Source organism: Dama dama, chromosome 27, assembly GCF_033118175.1.
Source record: "Dama dama isolate Ldn47 chromosome 27, ASM3311817v1, whole genome shotgun sequence".
Lineage (NCBI taxonomy): Eukaryota > Metazoa > Chordata > Mammalia > Artiodactyla > Cervidae > Dama > Dama dama.
Genome location: NC_083707.1, coordinates 21324520 through 21343747, shown reverse-complemented (window position 1 = coordinate 21343747; position 19228 = coordinate 21324520). Strand labels below are relative to the sequence as shown.

Here is a 19228-nt window from a genome sequence, read left to right as displayed (position 1 = left end):
GATAGGGAAACACTGGAAACAGTGACAGATTTTATTTTCTTGGGCCCCAAAATCACTCCAGATGGTGACTGCAACCATGCAATTAAAAGATGCTTGTTCCTTGGAAGAAAAGCTATGACCAACCTAGACAGCTTATTAAAAAGCAGAGACATCACTTTGCCAACAAAGATCCATCTAGTCAAAGCTATGATTTTTCCACTAGTCATGTATAGATGTGAGAGTTGGCCAATAAAGAAGGCTGAGTGCCGAAGAATTGATGCTTTTGAACTGTGATGTTGGAGAAGACTCAGAGTCCTTTGGACTGCAAGGAGATCTAACCAGTTGATCCTAAAGGAAATCAACCCTGAATATTCATTGGAAGGACTGATGCTGAAGCTGAAGCTCCAATACTTTAACCTCCTGAAGTGAAGAGCCGACTCATTAGAAAAGACCCTGATACTGGGAAAGACTGAAGGCAGGAGGAGAAAGGGATGACAGAGATTGAGATGGTTGGATGGCATCACTGACTCAATGGACTTCATTTTAAGCAAGCTCCAGGAGATGGTGAAAGACAGGGAAACCTGGCATGCTGCATTCCATGGTGTCGCAAAGAGACACGATGGAGCAACTGAACAACAACAAAATTAGAGATGTTTCAGGATGTCCCAGTGGAGAAATCATGTAAATGATTGGATTTTTCAGCTTGAAATGAAGATGATAATTTTGAGAATTGACACAGGTGTTATGTAAAATACTCAGAGTGGCTCAAAAAGAAAAGAGAAGAAAAGCAGAAAAGAGACCTCTAACCTAAGCAGTGAGGAATGTCAATATTTTTAAGTTGGATAGAAGAAAAAGATCTAGCAAGTTATTTTAAGAAGTGGCCCAGAAGGCCAGAAGAAATTCAGGAGGTTGTAATGTCCCAGAAACAAAAACAGAAAAAAAGTGTTTCAAGAAGGGCAAATATGGTCAATTCTGTAGAATGAGTTTAAGAGTTCAAAATAATTGAAATGTCTGCTAGATTTGCCAAAATGGAGGTTTTCCTGGTGACCTTGGAAAGAATGATTTCAGGAAAGTGGTCAGGAGAAAGCCAAGTTGACTTGATTGCAGAACAAACAAGAGGTGACAAAGAAGAGACAAAGTGAAGTGCATGCTACCATTTCAAAAAGCTTGTTATAGAAGCAGAAGGGAATGTGGGTTAAGTGAGGATTTCTTTTTAGTTTTGTACTGTGGAAGTTTTCAGATGCACACAAAAATAGAGAGAATATAATCGACCCATATGATTTACTGAGTTTCAGCAACCTTCATCGTTCACTATTTCCTCTTAAGCCCAGATATCATATAATTTTACGAATACATTCTTTAATATGTATTTTTAACAGATAATGATGTTTTAAAACATAACCACAGTACCACTTACACACCCCAACAAAATAAAAATTCTCTAATATTGTCTAATACTCTATCCACACTCAGTTTTTGTTCATTTCAAGCGTACATATTTAGCATTGATTTTTTTAAAATCACTATTCAGTTAAAGTCTACATGCTGCATTTGGTTGATGGATCTCTTAAATCTCTTTTAATCTATAACAAGTTTCCCTTCTTTTTTAATGCCGTGTATTTGTTGAAATAACTGAGTCATTTGTTTTTGTAGAATTCCACACTTTCTGGGATTTATGTAATTATATCCTTGTATCATTTAGCCTTTTCCTCTGTACTTTACATTTCATGTGAATTGACAAATTGGATCTAGAGATTTGATTAAAGTTTAATTGTTCTTTAGTAAAAATATTTCATAGGTGATGCTGTTTACTTCCTGTTGTAATATATTAGGAAGAACATAATTACTAGTTGTCCTATTTTCGTGATTCTAAGATGAATCAGTGTACTTAGATGATGTCATCCTGATCCATCTGTTATAAAGGTCACTATTGACCTTTCACTTAGGGATTTAGCAGCCACTGATGATTGCTAACTAGATTAGAGGCTGCAAAATGATGACTTTTCTATTGTTATTCCCTCTTCATTTATAAGATATGATTTTTCTATACAGAAGGACTTTAAGGATTTGTTTTTAATATTGAATTGTACCAGGTAATGCTGTTGGTAATTACTTAATTGAAAGAGAAAAACTGATACTGAAGAAGAGGAAAGAGATCATCAAATGATGACAGTCCCCAAGAAGGTGACAGGGAATGGGATTCAGAGCAGGTAAGGAAGGATCAGCTTTTGTTAGGAGACGGTCCACTCCTTCCATTATAAGGGAGGGTAGAAGGGTGAATGCAGATGGAAGGAAACTGGTAATTGGGTGGTCAGAAGAGTAATTTAGTTCCCTTAGTTCCCTGTGGTTATATTTTTTTCAGTGAAGTATACAGCAAAGTCATTGACTAAGGTCTGGAGAAATTGGGGAAGGAAGTAGGGGAGCAAAATTTTAATTCTGCTTTTATGTTAAAGAAAACTTAAAACAAAAAATTTCTGTAAAACCAATGGCTTTATTGGAGCCTGTCAAACTAAAATTATTTTTCCCTGAAAATCTTATCATTCAAAAGGATTCCTGAAAGCTAACCTCTTTGATGGAAGAAGAAATCAAGAATTTGTTCCAATACACTATTCTGTTTGTATGTTCTCTATTCCCTCCTGAGATTTTAACTTCATTCTTTTTAAAAAAAAAAGGCATTCTCCTTCCACCCTGGTTGTTGTTGTTCAGTCACTAAGTTGTGTCTGACTCTTTGTGACTCCATGAATTGCAGCCAGCCTTCCCTGTCCTTCACTATCTCCCCGACTTTGCTCAAACTCATGTCCATTGAGTCAGTGATGCCATCCAGCCATTTCATCCTCTGTTGCCCCCTTCCATCTTGCCCTCAATCTTTCCCAGCATCAGGGCCTTTTCTAATGAGTTGACCCTTTGCATCAGGTGGCCAATTTATTGGAACTTTCAGCCTCTATCCTTCCAATGAATATTCAGGGTTGATTTCCTTTTGGATTGACTCATTTGATCTTCTTGCTGCCCAAGGAACTCTCAAGAGTCTTCTCCAACACCACAGTTCTAAAGCATCAATTCTTTGGCCCTCAGCCTTCTTTATGGTCCAGCTCTCACATCCATACATGACTACTGGAAAAACCATAGCCTTGACTATAAACCTTTGTCAACAAAGTGATGCCTCTGCTTTTTAATACTCTGTCTAGGTTTGTCATAGCTTCTCTTCCAAGGAGCAAGCGTTGTGGTTTCAGTCACTATCCGCATTGATTTTGGAGCCCAAGAAAATGAAATCTGTCACTGTTTCCACTTTTTTCCTATCTCTTTTCCATGAAATGATGGGACCAGGTGCCGTGATCTTAGTTTTTTGAATGTTGAGTTTTAAGCCAGCTTTTTCACTCTCCTCTTTCATCTTCATCAGGAGGTTCTTTATTTCCTCTTTGCTGTCTGCCATTAGAGTGATATCATCTGTGTATCTAAAGTTTTTGATATTTCTCCCAGCAAACTTGATTCCAGCTTGTGCTTCATCCAGTCCAGCATTTCACATGATGTACTCTGCATATAAGTTAAATAAGTAGGGTGACTATACAGCTTTGATGTACTCCTTTTCCACATTTGAACCACTCCATTTTTCCTTGTCCAGTTCTGTTGCTTCTTGACCTGCATTCAGGTTTCTCAGAAGGCAAGTTAGGTAGTCTGGTATTCCCCACAGTTTGTTGTGATCCACACTGTCAAAGGCTTTCACATACTCAATGAAGCAGATGTCTTTTTAGAATTCTCTTGCTTTTCCTATGATCCAGCAGATGTTGGCAATTTGACTTCTGGTTCTTCTGCCTTTTCTGAATCCAGCCTATACATCTGAAAGTTCTTGATTCACATACCGTTGAAGCCTAGCTTGAAGGATTTTAGTATGACCTTGCTAGCAAGTGAAATGAGCACAATTGTGTGGTAGTTTGAACATTCTTTGGCATTGCCCTTCTTTGGGATTAGAATGAACACTGATCTTTTCCAGTCCTGTGGCCACTGCTGACTTTTCCTTTTTTTTTTTTTCATTTATTTTTATTATAATTTTCCAAATTTGATGGCATATTGAGTGTAGCACCTTAAGAGCATCATATTTTAGGATTAGGAATAGCTCAGCTGGAAATCCATCACCTCCACTAGTTTTCTTCGTAGTAATGCCTCCTAAGGCCCACTTAAATTCACATTCCAGGATGCCTGGCTCCAGGTGAGTGATCACACATAGTGGTTATCCAGTTCATTAAAACCTTTTTCGTATAGTTCTTCTGTGTATTCTTGCCACCTCTTCTTAAGTTCTTCTGTTTCTGTTATGCCCTTGCCATTTCTGTCCTTTATAGTGCCCATCTTTGCATGAAATATTCCTTTGGTATCTCTAGTTTTCATGAAGAGAGCTCTAGTCTTTCCCATTCTATTGTTTTCCTCTATTTCTTTCCATTGTTCACTTAAGAAGGCTTTCTTATCTCTCCTTGCTGTTCTCTGGATCTCTACATTCAGTTGGGTATATCTTTCCCTCTCTCCTCTGCCTTTGGTTTTTCATCTTTTCTCAGCAATTTGTTAGGCCTCCTCAGACAATCATTTTGCCTTCCTGGCATTTCTTTTTCTTGGGGATGGTTTTAGTCACCATCTCTTGTACAATGTTAGAAACCTCCATCCATAGTTCTTCAGGCACTCTCTCTACCAGATCTAGTCCCTTGGATCCATTCGTCACCACCGCTGTATAATCATAAGGGATTTGATTTAGGTCATACCTGAGTGGCCTGGTGGCTTTCCCTACTTTTTTCAATTTGAGCCTGAATTTTGCAATACGGAGCTGAAGATCTGAGCCACAGTCAGCTCCAGGTCTTGTTTTTGCTGACTGTGTAGAGCTTCTCCATCTTTGGCTTCAAAGAATATAATCAGCCTGATTTTGGTATTGACCATCTGGTGATGTCCATCTGTAGAGTTGTCTCTTATGTTGTTGGAAGAGGGTGTTTTCACTAACATTGTATGGAGACAAATGGTTATTAGACTTGCCATAGTGATCATTTCACAGTATATGCCAAATCACTTTGTACTACACCTGAGCCACACTATATACTACACCCTGGTGGGTTAGATTGTTACCCCCTGTTTGTTCCTTTTACCTTTAATTTGCATGTGCTATGGGGACCTCTTTTAAGAAGACAATATAAATCAAACCTGAAGGTAGAATTTGTTTTAAGACTTAAGCTTACTTATCTGACATATAAGAATGAAATAGAATCATTGGTATTTCCAATATGACTAGTGTGACTTGTACAACTGATATATCTGTTACCCTTTTTGTTAGTTAATTCTTGATGTTGACTTGGATCACATTGATAAACATTTTTTAAAAGTGTGGTTGTTTGCCTCTGAGATTTATTTTACCCTGTGAACATCTCACTTGTCTATTTGGTCCCTGAGAAACTGGAAGTGTGGATTGCCATACATGAATACATGCAACTTTTTTCTTGTAACTTTATTCTGGGTGTTTTGGGAAATAAATGTGTTACGTTCTGGCACCTCTAGAATGCAAATCCCAAGTATATTTCCAAAAGTGTTACTAAACCCTAAGCAAAATAATTGTTTTCAGGCAAGGTTAAACAGCTCCAGTGGCAAAGCATAAATACCATAAGGAAGCAAGGTACTCTCTTAAGGCATGTTATTTTTTTAATTATAATATAGTTGATATATAATATCATGTTGGTTTCAGGTGTAGTATATAGTGATTTGGCATTTGCATATAGTATGAAATGAACACCTTGGTAAGTATAATAACTGTTTGCCCCCATACAACATTATTGCAATATTATTGCCCATATTCCTTATCCTGTATGTTACATCCCTGTGGCTTATTTATTTTATAACTGGAGGTTTGTACCTCTTAATCCCCTTTTCCTGTTTTATCCATCCACCCCTCTCCCCTCAGACACCCATTCACTTGTTCTCTGTATTTATGATTCTGTTTTCATTTTGTTTTGTTTGTATTGTTTTTCAGATTCCACATATAAATGATTTCATACAGTATTTGTCTGTGTCTGACATTTCAGTTAGCATGATGCCCTCTGGAATCATCCATGTTGTTGTTAGAGGCAATTTTTTAATAGCTGAGTAACATTCCATTGTGAATAAGTGTCTGAGTGTGTGTGTATGCATATACACATATATATAAAAGATATAGTGTGTGCGTGTACATCTATATATACATGCATGCACTGTATCTTCTTTATCCATTTATCTTATCAGTGGAGAATTAGGCTGCTTCCAGATCTTGACTGTTCTAAAGAATGCTGCAGTGAACACTAGGGTACATATATATATCTTTTCAAATAACTGTTTTTGTTTTCTTTGAGTAAACACTCAATCCCAAGAGTGGAATTGCTGTATCATACAAAGAGCCTTCATGTGTTTTCCATACTGAAGTATGAAAACATACTTCATACTGTTTTCCATAGTGGCCGCACCAATTTACAGTCCTACCAACAGTGCATTCTACACATCCTTGCCAATACTCAACTATTTGTTGTACTTTTGTTAATAGTCATTCTGACAGGTGTGTGAGGTGGTATCTCATTGGGCTTTTGATTTGCATTTCTCTGATGATCAGTGAGGTTGAGCATCTTTTCATGTGTCTGTTGGCCATCTGCAGGTGTTCTTTGGAAAAATGTCTGTTCAGATCTTCTGCCCATTTTTTAATTGGTTGTTTTTTTTAATGTTGAGTTACATGAGTTCTTTGTGTATTTGGATATTAACTTCTTATTGGATATGTTTGCAAATATCTTCTCCCAGTTAGTATGCTGTCTTTTCCTTCTGTTGATGGTTTCCTTCGTTGTACAAAAGCTTCTTAGTCTGATGTAGTCCCATTTGTTTATATTTGCTTTTTTTAATATTGCAAGTGATTTTATTTTTAACTAATATATAAGAGATTCATATTCATTGATTTATATTACTCTATCAAAAATGTTTAACTCTTTTTATTTCCCTTGCCTGAGGAGACATATCAAAAAAAATTTTTTTCTCCTAAGAATGATGTCAAAAAATGTATTGCCTATGTTTTCTTCTAGGAGTTTATGATTTCAGGTCTTACATTTACATCTTTAATCCATTTAGAGTTTACTTTTGTATATAATGTGACTTAGAGCATGTTCTTCAAGCTTGCTTTTGAAATCCAAGTCTAGATCAAGGTGCTTCCTTTTCCAACCAAGATGGAGCAACAAGGATTGAATTCATTTTCCCACCTGAATGAGTAAACAAGCAGACAAAAGACATGAAACAACTGTTTTCAAATATTGCATATCAAGGACAGTTATCCATGAAAAGAGGAGAAATAAGTGAGGTTAGCTCTACAATTACATTTCTAGACCATGAATCAGGAACCTCCATGGATCCCAACAAGTTCACTGACTTGAGAAGGCAGCATTGGAATCCTGATGATGCCAAGGTGGCTAGTGTTTGCAGGGCAGAGGAGTGGATAGGAGAGAGCTACAAAAAGAGAGCACTCTAGATATCTCTAGTGTCTAAAATTGCTTAAAAAGCTAATACTGGGAGGAGCATCAACACTCAATTTAAAAACAAGGCAAATGATTTCAGGTGGTTTTCCTTGACTCAATGAGTTGACTGATGTTTTGGATATGGTTCAGTTGGAGTCAGTGCCAAATCCATACCAGTGACTGAAGAATTACCTCCCGTGAACATGAACATCTATGGGAAACAATTACAGGCAAGAATATTTTCAAGAAAATGCTACATCAATACCTCCTGAAGTAGAATCTGCTAAGATGTATTACAGCTGATGGTGGCAAATTATGTGTGGAGCTGAAAAAGATTTTAATTAACCCTATTTACAAAGCTTGTAAAAAAAATAAGGTATTTAAAATGTGGTTATTTATCCTTTTATATGTCAGCAGCTACTTTGAGGAAAATAGTTTAATTAATTATGTGTTATTGAATCAGTGGTGTCAATAGCCAAATATATTTTTTCTCATGGCCTTAACCACCATCAGTTCCATGAGTTTTTGATATAAAGAATGAATATCCTGACTTGCCGCACAGTAGTTCAGTGGCTTAGAAGTGGTAAGGACTTTGTGATTTTTTTTTTTTAGTTTTGCGATTTTCAGGGGTGGGGACACAGATTGAGATTTTTCTGAACAAGAAAAATCCCCTTTGACCTATATTATTGAACACTTGATTCACCTTGAAAATTAGCTTTTGTTGCATATTTGACAATGTTTCTTAATGAATTCAACCTAAAATGATAAGGCAAAACAGATGCTTATATATAAACTGGTCCTTTGATAGTCATTTTAGTGACAGCTAACTTCGTTTGAATCACAAAAAAATACCGGGTTTTTTTATACTTCTCATGCTGTCAAAAGTTAAAAAAAGGAAGAACTTCATTCTCATACAAATTTATAATGAATGTGATTTCTGAGCTCAACCTACAGTTCCAGGAATGTTCTTCTGTCTTGGATGCAAATGCAAAGAAAGGATATTTCTATGTTGCAAAATTTAACTGTGCAGGTCTACCTAACCATCAATTGGAGTGATTAATCTTTAGTGTAATGACATGTTAAAAGGCAAATATTAAGAGAAGAACCAAATCGAATTCTATGTATTATCAATTAAAATCATATTCTTGTACATTAATATCACTATTTAATGGTACCTATCTGCATTTTCACATATGAAATATATTTTAAAATCTCATTGTAGATTAGCATTAACAAATGAACATTTTAAATTTGGATGATAGGAAACATTAACTTTGAACACCAGTTAAATGAAATTCTCTCCTCCCCAAAAAAGAATTCTTTTCCTTAGTGGGCCTGAATGAAAAAGAAAAAAGTATACTCAATTATTACTCCATTTTAAATTTTGTCAATAAAAACTTTGTGGAATTTGTTTTCTCTCTTGTTGTAGAAGAAAGTCTTCTCATGAATTTTGCTTCTTGGCTAGCAAAGCCTACAATATTTACTATTTGATTCTTTACAGAAAAACATTTCTGACAGCTTCTCTAGGTAGCAGATCACAGGCTTTGAACTAGAGTGTTGACCACTACCCAGGTTCCACACTGCTTGCTGGGTAGGACATATATGGGACTGATCCAGGTAGCACTGCAAATACTTTGAAATTTTAACTGGTATTGTAAAAAAAAAAAAAAAAAAAAAAATTGTGAAAACAATTTGGAACCGTGTCCTGAACCAATCCTGGTTGAATGCCTGCTACAAAGAACATAACAAAGCAAAATCAACAGTCTCTTTAGAATTTAAACAAAACCAACTTACCAGGTGGCAAAGTGGTAAAGGATCCACTTGCCAGTGCAGGAGAACCAAGAAACATGGGCTTGATCCCTAGGTCAGGAAGATCCTCTGGAGCAGGGAATAGCAACCCACTCCAGTATTCTTGCCTGAAAAAGTCCATGGACAGAGAAGTAGGGTGGGCTATAGCCCATGGGGTTGCAAAGGGTTGGACACGACTGAGAGATTGAGCACAGACAGGAGCCAGATGACATAAATTTTCAAAATGTTCAGGACACAGTCTGAAATTACTCAGCATATGAAGAACTTTGGAAATCTCAACTTACAAGAGAAAAGACAATCAATAGATGCCAAACCTTGGGATTTATTAGACAGCATTAAAGCAACTGTCATAACCATGCTTCATGAAGTAAGGGCAAACACACTTCAAACAATGGAAAGATAGACAATCTCAGCATAGAAATAGAAAATATAAAGAGCTAAATGAGTATTTTAGAACTGAAAGAGTAACTGAAATTTTAAAATCCACTGATGAGCTTAATGGCAGAATAGAAATGATAGAGGAAAGGGTTATTAACCTTGTAGATAAATCACTAGAGATTATCTAGTGTGGACAACAGAGAGAAGAAAAAAGACTGGAAAAGATATATAAAGAGAACCTCATGGACCTGTAAAAATACCAGAAAGAGAAAAAGAAATTAGAATAAAATATTTCATATTCAGTAAAGGACACTAGAAAACAAGAAACTCAGCAAACCCAAGCAAGATCAATTCAAAGACATCTCTCCTAGACACATCATAATTAGACTTGTAAAAACTAGAAAGAATTCCAATACTGGGAATTGCCAGGAAAAAAATGGTGTATATCATATATGGGAGCAATAATTCAAATCTATATATTTCTCATCAGAAACCAAGAATAATAGAAGTTTTAAAGGGCTGAGGGAAAAGAAAGATCAACTCAGAATTTTAGCTCTGGTGGAAATATAATATCTTTGAGGGGAAAAGAAATGAAGACACTCTCAGATGAAGGAAACAGAATTCACCACCTGCAGACCTGCTCTATAAGAAATGCTAGTACTTCAGATGAAGAATTGGAAAAAGATAAATAAAACTGTCCCTATTCAAAGATGAAATGATGATCTGCATAGAAAATCCCATGTACTCTACAGAAAAGTTCCTAGAACTAAGGGAGTTTATTAAGGGATACAGGATAAAAGACCAACAACTCAGAATTCAATAGTACTTTTATATACTAACACTGAACAATTGGAAACTGAAATTAATGCAACAGTGCCATTCACAATAGTTTCAAATAACTAGAACAGTCTACCTTTAAGTAATATTAATGCATTTAATGTATGGTATAAGACCCACTGGCTTCCCTGGTGGCTGAGTGGTAAACAGTCCACCTGCCAGGAATCAAGACATGAGTTCGATCCCTGGGTGAGGAAGATAACCTGGAGAAGGAAATGACAACCCACTCCAGTATTCTTGCCTGGGAAATCCCATGGACAGAGGAGTCTGGTGGGCTACAGTCCATGGGATCGCAAAAGAGTCAAACACAACTTAGCAGCTAAACAACAACATATAAGACCCATACAACAGTATACTCTCACTTTCCCCCTCCCAGCTTCTGTGCTATTGTTATTGTACATTTAATTTATACATATGTTATAAATTCCCAGAGAAGGAAATGGCAACCCACTCCAGTACTCTTGGCCTGGAGAATCCCATGGACGGAGGAGCCTGGTGGGCTATGGTCCATGGGGTCACAAGAGTCGGACTCGGCTGAGCAACTTCACTTTCACTTTTCACTTTCATGCATTGGAGAAGGACATGGCAACCCACTCCAGTGTTCTTACCTGGAGAATCCCAGGGATGGAGGAGCCTGGTGGGCTACCGTCTATGGGGTTGCACAGAGTCAGACACAACTGAAGTGACTTAGCAGCAGCATGTTATAAATACCAGAGAGCAGTTTGGGGTTCACAGCAAAATTAAGAGAAAGATAAAGATATTTCTCACGTACTCCCTGCCCCTACACTGCATAACTTCCCCCATTATCAACACAGCCCACATCAACAGGCCCCACTTGAGAGGTATGTTTGTTATAACTGATGCATGAGCCAACATTGACACATCATTATCAGCCAAAGTCCATAGTTTACATTATGTACACTCTTGGTGGTTTACATTCTGAATTAAGGCAAACTTATGATGGCATGTGTCCATAGTTATAGTACGATACAGAGCATTCTCAGTGCCATAAAACCCCTCTGTGCTCTGCCTGTTCATCCCTCTCCCCCAGCTCCTGTCAGCCAGCAATCTTTTTACTGTCTCTGTAGTTATGCCTTTTCTAGAATGTCATACAGATGGAATCATTCAGTGTGTAACCTTTCCAGATTGGCTACTTTGTCCTAGTAATATATATGTAAACTCCCTCCATTTTTTTTTTATGACTTGATAGTTCATTTGTTTTTAGTGCTGAATAATATTCCTTGTCTGGTTGTACCACATTCATTCACATCATTATTTGTCCATTTACCTTCTAATGAACCTCTTGGTTGCTTCCAAGTTTTATCTGTTATGAGTAAGGCTGCTGTAAACATCTATGTGCAAGTTTTTGTGTGGACACAAGTTTTAAGCTTTTGGGTAAATGTCAAGGAGCATGATTATGGGACCATAGGCTAAGAATATGTTTAGTCTTCTAAGAAACTGCCAGTTTGTGTTCTAAAGTGGCTGTGCCGTTTTACATTTCCACTAGCAATAAGTGAGAGTTCATGCTGCTGCACATCCTCACTAGCAATGAGTTTTGTCAGTGTTCCAGATTTAGGCCATTTTCATAGGTGTGGTGGAATAAGAAGTGGCAACCCACTCCAGTATTCTTGCTTGGAGAATCCCATGGACAGACCATGGGGTCGCAAAGAGTTAGACCCAACTGAGCGACTAACACACAAACACACACAGGTGTGGAGTGGTATCTCATTGTTTTAATTTGCATTTTCTTGATGACATAGATGTGGTCATCTTTTCATATGCTTATTCGCCATCTGTATATCTTCTTTAGAAATATGTCTATCTAAAAAAAAAAAAAAGAAATATGTCTGTCTGCTAAGATCTTTAGTCCATTTTTTTAATCAGGTCATTTGTTTTCATATTGTTGAGTTGTCAGGGTTCTTTGTATATTTTTGATAATCTTTTATTGGATATGGGTTTTGCAAATATTCTCTCCCAGTTTGTGATTTATCTTCCGGTTCTCTTGACATTGTCTTTTGCAGAGCTGATGTTTTTTCATTTTAATGAAGTCCATTTTATCAATTATTTCTTTCATGGATAGTGGATTTGGTGTGGTGTTTAAGGAGTAATTATTATACTCAAGGTCATTCACATTTCCTCCTATTTATCTTCTAGGAGCTTTATAGTTTTGCACTTTGCATTTTGAGTTAATTATTGTGAAAGGTATAAGGCCTGTGTCCAGATTCATTTTTCTGCATATCTAGTTGTTCAAGGCTATCTTCAAGTATGTATTGAAAAGGTTATCTTTGCTCCATTTCATTGCCTGTGTTCTTTTGTTGGAGATCAATTGATTGTATTTATGTGGGCTCTGTATTCTGTTTCACTGATCTACTTGTCTATTTCTTTTTGCCAATACCACACTCTCTTCATTACTGTAGCTTTATAGTAAGTCTTGAAGACAGATAGAATTGGTCTCAACTTTGTTCTTCTCCTTCATTTCTGTGTTTTATGTTCTGGATCTTTTGCCTCTACACATTAACTTTAGAATCAGTTTCTCAATATCCACAAAATAGCATGTTGGGAATTTTTAAATTTTATTTATTTATTTTAATTGGAGGCTAATTACTTTACAATATTGTAGTGGTTTTTGCTATACATTGACATGAATCAGCTATGGGTGTACATGTGTCCCCCATCCTGAACCCCCCTCCCACCTCCCTCCCCATCCCATCCCTTAGGGTTGTCCCAGTGCACTGGCTTTGAGTGCCCCGTTTCATGCATCAAACTTGGACTGGTCATCTATTTCACATATGATAGTATACATGTTTCAATGCTATTCTCTCAAATCATCCCACCCTTGCCTTCTCCCACAGAGTCCAAAGGTCTGTTCTTTATATCTGTGTCTCTTGCTGTCTCACATATAGGATCATTGTTACCATCTATCTAAATTCCATATATATGCATTAATATACTGTATTGGTGTTTTTCTTTCTGACTTACTTTATTCTGTATAATAGGCTCCAGTTTCATCCACCTCATTAGAAGTGACTCAAATGCATTCTTTTTAATAGCTGAATAATATTCCACTGTGTATATGTACCACAACTTTCTTATCCATTCATCTGCCAATGGACATCTAGGTTGCTTCCATGTCCTGGCTATTATAAACAGTGCTGCGGTGAACATTGGGGTACACATGTCTCTTTCAGTTCTGGTTTCCTTGGTGTGTATGCCCAGCAGTGGGATTGCTGGGTCATATGGCAGTTCTATTTCCAGTTTTTTAAGGAATCTCCACACTGTTCTCCATAGTGGCTATACTAGTTTGTATTCCCACCAACAGGGTAAGAAGGTTCCCTTTTCCCCACACCCTCTCCAACATTTATTGTTTGTAGACTTTTTGATAGCAGCCCTTCTGACTGGCGTGTAATGGTACCTCATTGTGGTTTTGATTTGCATTTCTCTGATAATGAGTGATGTTGAGCATCTTTTCATGTGTTTGTTAGCCATCTATATGTCTTCTTTGAAGAAATGTCTGCCAAGTTTTTTGGCCCATTTTTTGATTGGGTCGTTTATTTTTCTGGTATTGAGCTACATAAGCTGCTTGTATATTTTTGAGATTAATTTTTTGTCAGTTGCTCCATTTGCTGTTATTTTCTCTCATTCTGAATGCTGTCTTTTCACCTGGCTTATAGTTTCCTTCATTGTTCAAAAACTTTTAAGTTTAATTAGGTCCTATTTGTTTATTTTTGCTTTTATATCCGTTACTGTCGGAGGTGGGTCATATAGGATTCTGCTGTGATTTATGTCAGAGAGTATTTTGCCTCTGTTTTCCTCTAGGAGTTTTGTAGTTTCTGGTCTTACATTTAGATCTTTAATCCATTTTGAGTTTATTTTTGTGTGTGGGGTTAGAAAGTGTTCTAGTTTCATTCTTTTACAGGTGTTGGCCAGTTTCCCCAGCACCACTTGTTAAAGAGACTGTTTTTTCTCCATTGTATATTCTTGCCTCCTTTGTCAAAGATGAGGTGTCCATAGGTGCATGGATTTATCCCTGGGCTTTCTATTTTGTTCCATTGATCTGTATTTCTGTCTTTGTGCCAGTACCATTCTGTCTTGATGACTGTAACTTTGTAGTGTAGTATAATCTGAAATCAGGCAAGTGGATTCCTCCATTTCTATTCTTCTTTTTCAAGATTGCTTTGACTATTTGAGGTTTTTTGTATTTCCATACAAATTGTGAAATTATTTGTTCTAGTTCTCTGAAAAATACCGCTGGTAACTTGATAGGGATTGCATTGAATCTGTAGATTGCTTTGGGTAGTATATTCATGTTCACTATATTGATTCTTCTGATCCATGAACATGGTATATTTCTCCATTTATTTGTGTCATCTTTGATTTCTTTCATCAGTGTTTTATAGTTTTCTATATATAGGTCTTTTGTTTCCTTAGGTAGATTTATTCCTAAGTATTTTACTCTTTTCATCACAATGGTGAATGGAATTGTTTCCTTAATTTCTCTTTCTGTTTTCTCATTGTTAGTGTATAGGAATGCAAGGGATTTCTGTGTATTAATTTTATATCCTGCAACTTTACTATATTCATTGATTAGCTCTAGTAATTTTCTGGTGGTGTCTTTAGGGTTTTCTGTGTAGAGGATCATGTCATCTGCAAACAGTGAGAGTTTTACTTCTTTTCCAGTCTGGGTTCCTTTTATTACTTTTTCTTCTCTGATTGCTGTGACTAGAACTTCCAAAACTATGTTGAATAGTAGTGGTGAGGGTGGGCACCCTTGTCTTATTCCTGACTTTAGGGGAAATGCTTTCAATTTTTCACCATAGAGGATAATGTTTGCTGTGGGTTTATCATATCAAGTTGGGATTTTGATTGGGATTATGTTGAATCTGTAGTTAAAATTGTGAATTAACAACTTAACAATACTATCTTCTTATCCATGAAAATGGAATACCTCTTCATTTACTTAGTTCTTTTTTTACTTTGTTCATCAGTTTTGTAGTTTTCCTCATATATATCTTCTACCTAAGATTTATACCTAAGCATTTCATTTTGCATTGTGCTAGTGTAAATAGTATTTTTATTTCAAAAATCTATCTGTTGGTTTCTGCTGTACTAGAAAGCAGTTGACTTTTGTCAGTCTTGTATGCTGCAACTTTAGCTATAATTGCTTATTAGTTTTAGGAGGATTTTGTTGATTCTTTTGGATTTTCCACATAGAAAATCGTATCTTCTGTATACGAGGACAGTTTTATTTCTTCTTTTCCAGTCTGTATACCTTTTATTTACTTTTCTTGTCTTAATACATTAGTTAGCATTTCCAATATGATGTTGAAAAGGAGTGGTGAGAGGATATTCTTGCCTTGTATCTGAACTTAGTAGGAAAATTCAAGTTTATCAACATTAAGTATGATGCTAGCTGTAGATTTTTTGTAGATATTCATATCAAGTTGAGGAAGTTCCCTCCATTCCTACTTTACTGGGAGGGTTTTTTTTTTTTTTATCACAAATAGCTGTTGAATTTGTCAAATACTTTTTCAGATCTATTGCTATGATAATTTTTTTTAACCTATTGATGTGGTCCACATTTATAGTTTTTTTTTAAATGTTGAATCAGCCTTGCATATCTGAGATAAATCCCACTTGATTGAGGATTTTTGCATCTATGTTCATAATAGAGGTTGGTCTACAGTGGGTTTTTTTGTAATGCCTTTGGTTTTGATATGATAGTAATGCTGCCTCATAGAATGTGTTAAGAATTCCCTCTGCTTCTATCCTCTGAAAAAAGTTGTAGAGAGTTGGTATAATTTCTCCCTGAAGTGTTTGCTAGAATTCACCAGTGAACCCATCTGGACCTTATGCTTTCTGTTTTAGAAGATCTTATTAATTATCAATTCAATTTATTTAATAGTTAAGGCCTATTCAAGTTTTCTATTTCTTCTTGCCAAATCTTGAGATTTGACAGATTGCATCTTAAAGAATTGCTCCATTTCATCTAGGTTATTACACTTGTGAGTGTAGTTCATAATATTCTTTGACTATCCTTTTAATGTCCACAGGGTCTATAGTGATATATTGTCTTTCCTTTCTGGTGTGAGTTATTTCTTCCATCTGTTTTGTTTTTTTCCCTTAATTATTTGTCTAAAGACTTACTGATTTTAGTGATTTTTAAAAGAACTAGCTTTCTGTTTCACTGATTTTTCTCTATTGTTTTCTGTTTTCAGTTATACTGATTTCTGCTCTACGTCATATTATTTCTTCTTTTCTGCTTACGTTAGAATTAATTTTCTCTTCTGTTTCTAGTTTCCTGAAGTAGATACTTAGGTGACTGATTTTAGATTTCTTTTTTCTAATGTATGCATTCAGTGCTATAAATTTCCCTCTAAGCACCGCTTTCACTGCATCCCACAAAGTTTAGTATGTTATGTTTTCATTTTTATTTAATTCAAAACTTACTTAATTTTATCTTAAGATTTCTTCTTTGACCCTTCGGTTATTTAGAAGTGTGGAGTTTATTACTCTGTGCATTCTGGGATTTTCCAGTTATCTTTCTGTTGCTGATTTCTAATTTACTTCCATTATGTTCTGAGGGCAGACAGCATATGATTTATATGATTTCTAGTTTTTTTCAGTTTGTTAACATATATTTTATGGCCCAGAATGTGGTCTTTCTTGGTTAATGTAAGGTTAATTTTTATGTTAAGGTGTGAGATTTGTGCTACAAGTTCTTTTTTTTGCTCACATATGTCTAGTTGTTGCAACACTATTTGTTGAAAAGATTATCCTTTCTACTCAATTGACTTTGCATCTGTAAAAACCTCAGTTGATCATATTTTTTGTCTTGATATATTTCTGGACTCATGTTTTTCTGTTAATCTGCATATCCATTCTTCACTAATACCACATTGTCTTGATTAATGTAGCTTTACAGTAAGTCTTAAAACCATGTTGTATGAGCTATCCAATTTTGTCTTCTTCTTCAAAATTATTGTGACCGTTTTAGTTCCTTCTTCTTCCTATGTGGGAAACTGAGTCTCAGATGAAAAGGTAAATATTATAGAAAGACATATATAACATAACTAAGAAATTTTACTTTGTTATGTTTGCTTTTTAATATGTTATATCAAAATTGTTGATTAGAGGGTCTCCCATATACTCATTGATGTTCTGGTAAATTCTTTAGCCTCCCTTCAAGTTGCACTGACTTCGCATAATATTCACTCTATGACTTATATGCACTTCAAGAAGAAATATATTAAATTAGGGTTAGCAGAATCCTTTCATGATAGCACCTCTGCTGAATGGAGAACAAGAGATAGAAGGTAAGATTCTGAGTATTACCCTCAATCCTGTGTCTGCACCTATCTGTCTCTGCATCTATGTGAGTAGTTCTCCTATGAGATCTGCAGTCTCACAGGCACGTTCAAGACTACCTGTTTTTCTTTTCTTTAATTTAAAACTTTTTGTTTTATATTGGAGTGTAGCTGATTAACAATGTTGTGATAGTTTGAGGTGAACAGCAAAGTGACTCAACCATACATATACATGTATGTATTCTCCTCCAAACTCCCCTCCCATCTAGGCTGTCACATCACATTGAGCAGAGTTCCCTGTGCTATACAGTAGACTACCCGTTTTTAAATATAGCAAAGTGTACATGTCCATTCCAAAGGACCCTCATTTTAAATAGTGGAAAAGCAGTATAAAGCTTAAATTTATCAACTTAACCATTTTAAGTATACAGTTCAGTTAATCACCCTTTGTCTTGATGGTTGACAAGTAATTGTAAAGCACTTAAAAAATACACCGTATCTTCTATTTTTCAGAAACCTGAATGCCAGCCTAGGTTTGCTTTAGCAGTTAAAAAGTAGAAAACTTTTGAGAGGAACTCTTTTAGGATTCCTGAGAAGAAAGACCTATTCTAGGACTCCTAGCCTAGTGTGGTAATTGGTTATCCTTCTACCTTCTTTATGAATTCATTCTTTCTTGGTACTATTCCTTTTCTCCCACTGAGGTAAGAATAATATATAGGGATATAAAGAATCATAGTGTTACTCACTCAGGCATGTCTGACTCTTTGCAACACTATGGACTGTAGCCCACCAGTCTCCTCTATCCATGGGATTTTCCAGGCAAGAATACTGGAGTGGATTGCCATTTTCTTCTCCAGAGGATCTTCCTGACTCAGGGATTGAACCCACGTCTCCTGCATTGCAGGCAGATTCTTTACCATCTGAGCCACCAGGGAAACCTCAAAGAATCATGAGAAGGAAATTTTTTCTTTTATTTTTCTTTTTTAATTGGAGAAAAATTGCTTTACAATGTTGTGATGACTTTTGCTGTACAATAACACAAATCAGCCATAAAACTTATATCCCTTCCCTCTTGAGCCTCCCTCCCCTGCCCCATCTCATTCCTTTAGATCATCACAGAGCCACCTGTCTGGGTTCTCTGTATTATATAGCAACTTCTCACCAGCTGTCTGTTTTACAAATGTAGTGTATATCTATATCGATGCTACTTTCTCCATCCATCCCAGTGTTTTCTTCCCCCACTTTGTCCACAAGTCCATTCTCTGTATCTGTGTCTCTGCTCCTTCCCTGCAAATAGGTTGTTGCTGTTCAGTTGCTCAGTTGTGTCTGACTCTTTGAGACCCCATGGAATGTAGCACGCCTGGCTTCCCTGTCCTTCACCAACTTCCAGAGCTTTCTCAAACTCATGTCCATCGAGTCCGTGATTCCATCCAA

General features: G+C 36.2%; 1 protein-coding gene across 6 annotated transcripts in view; it reads left to right on the top strand.

Moving 5' to 3' along the window:
* KIAA1328 (KIAA1328 ortholog) overlaps positions 1–19228 on the top strand; it is a 406212-nt gene that overhangs the window by 363968 nt on the left and 23016 nt on the right. The gene's annotated exons all lie outside the window — the stretch shown is intronic.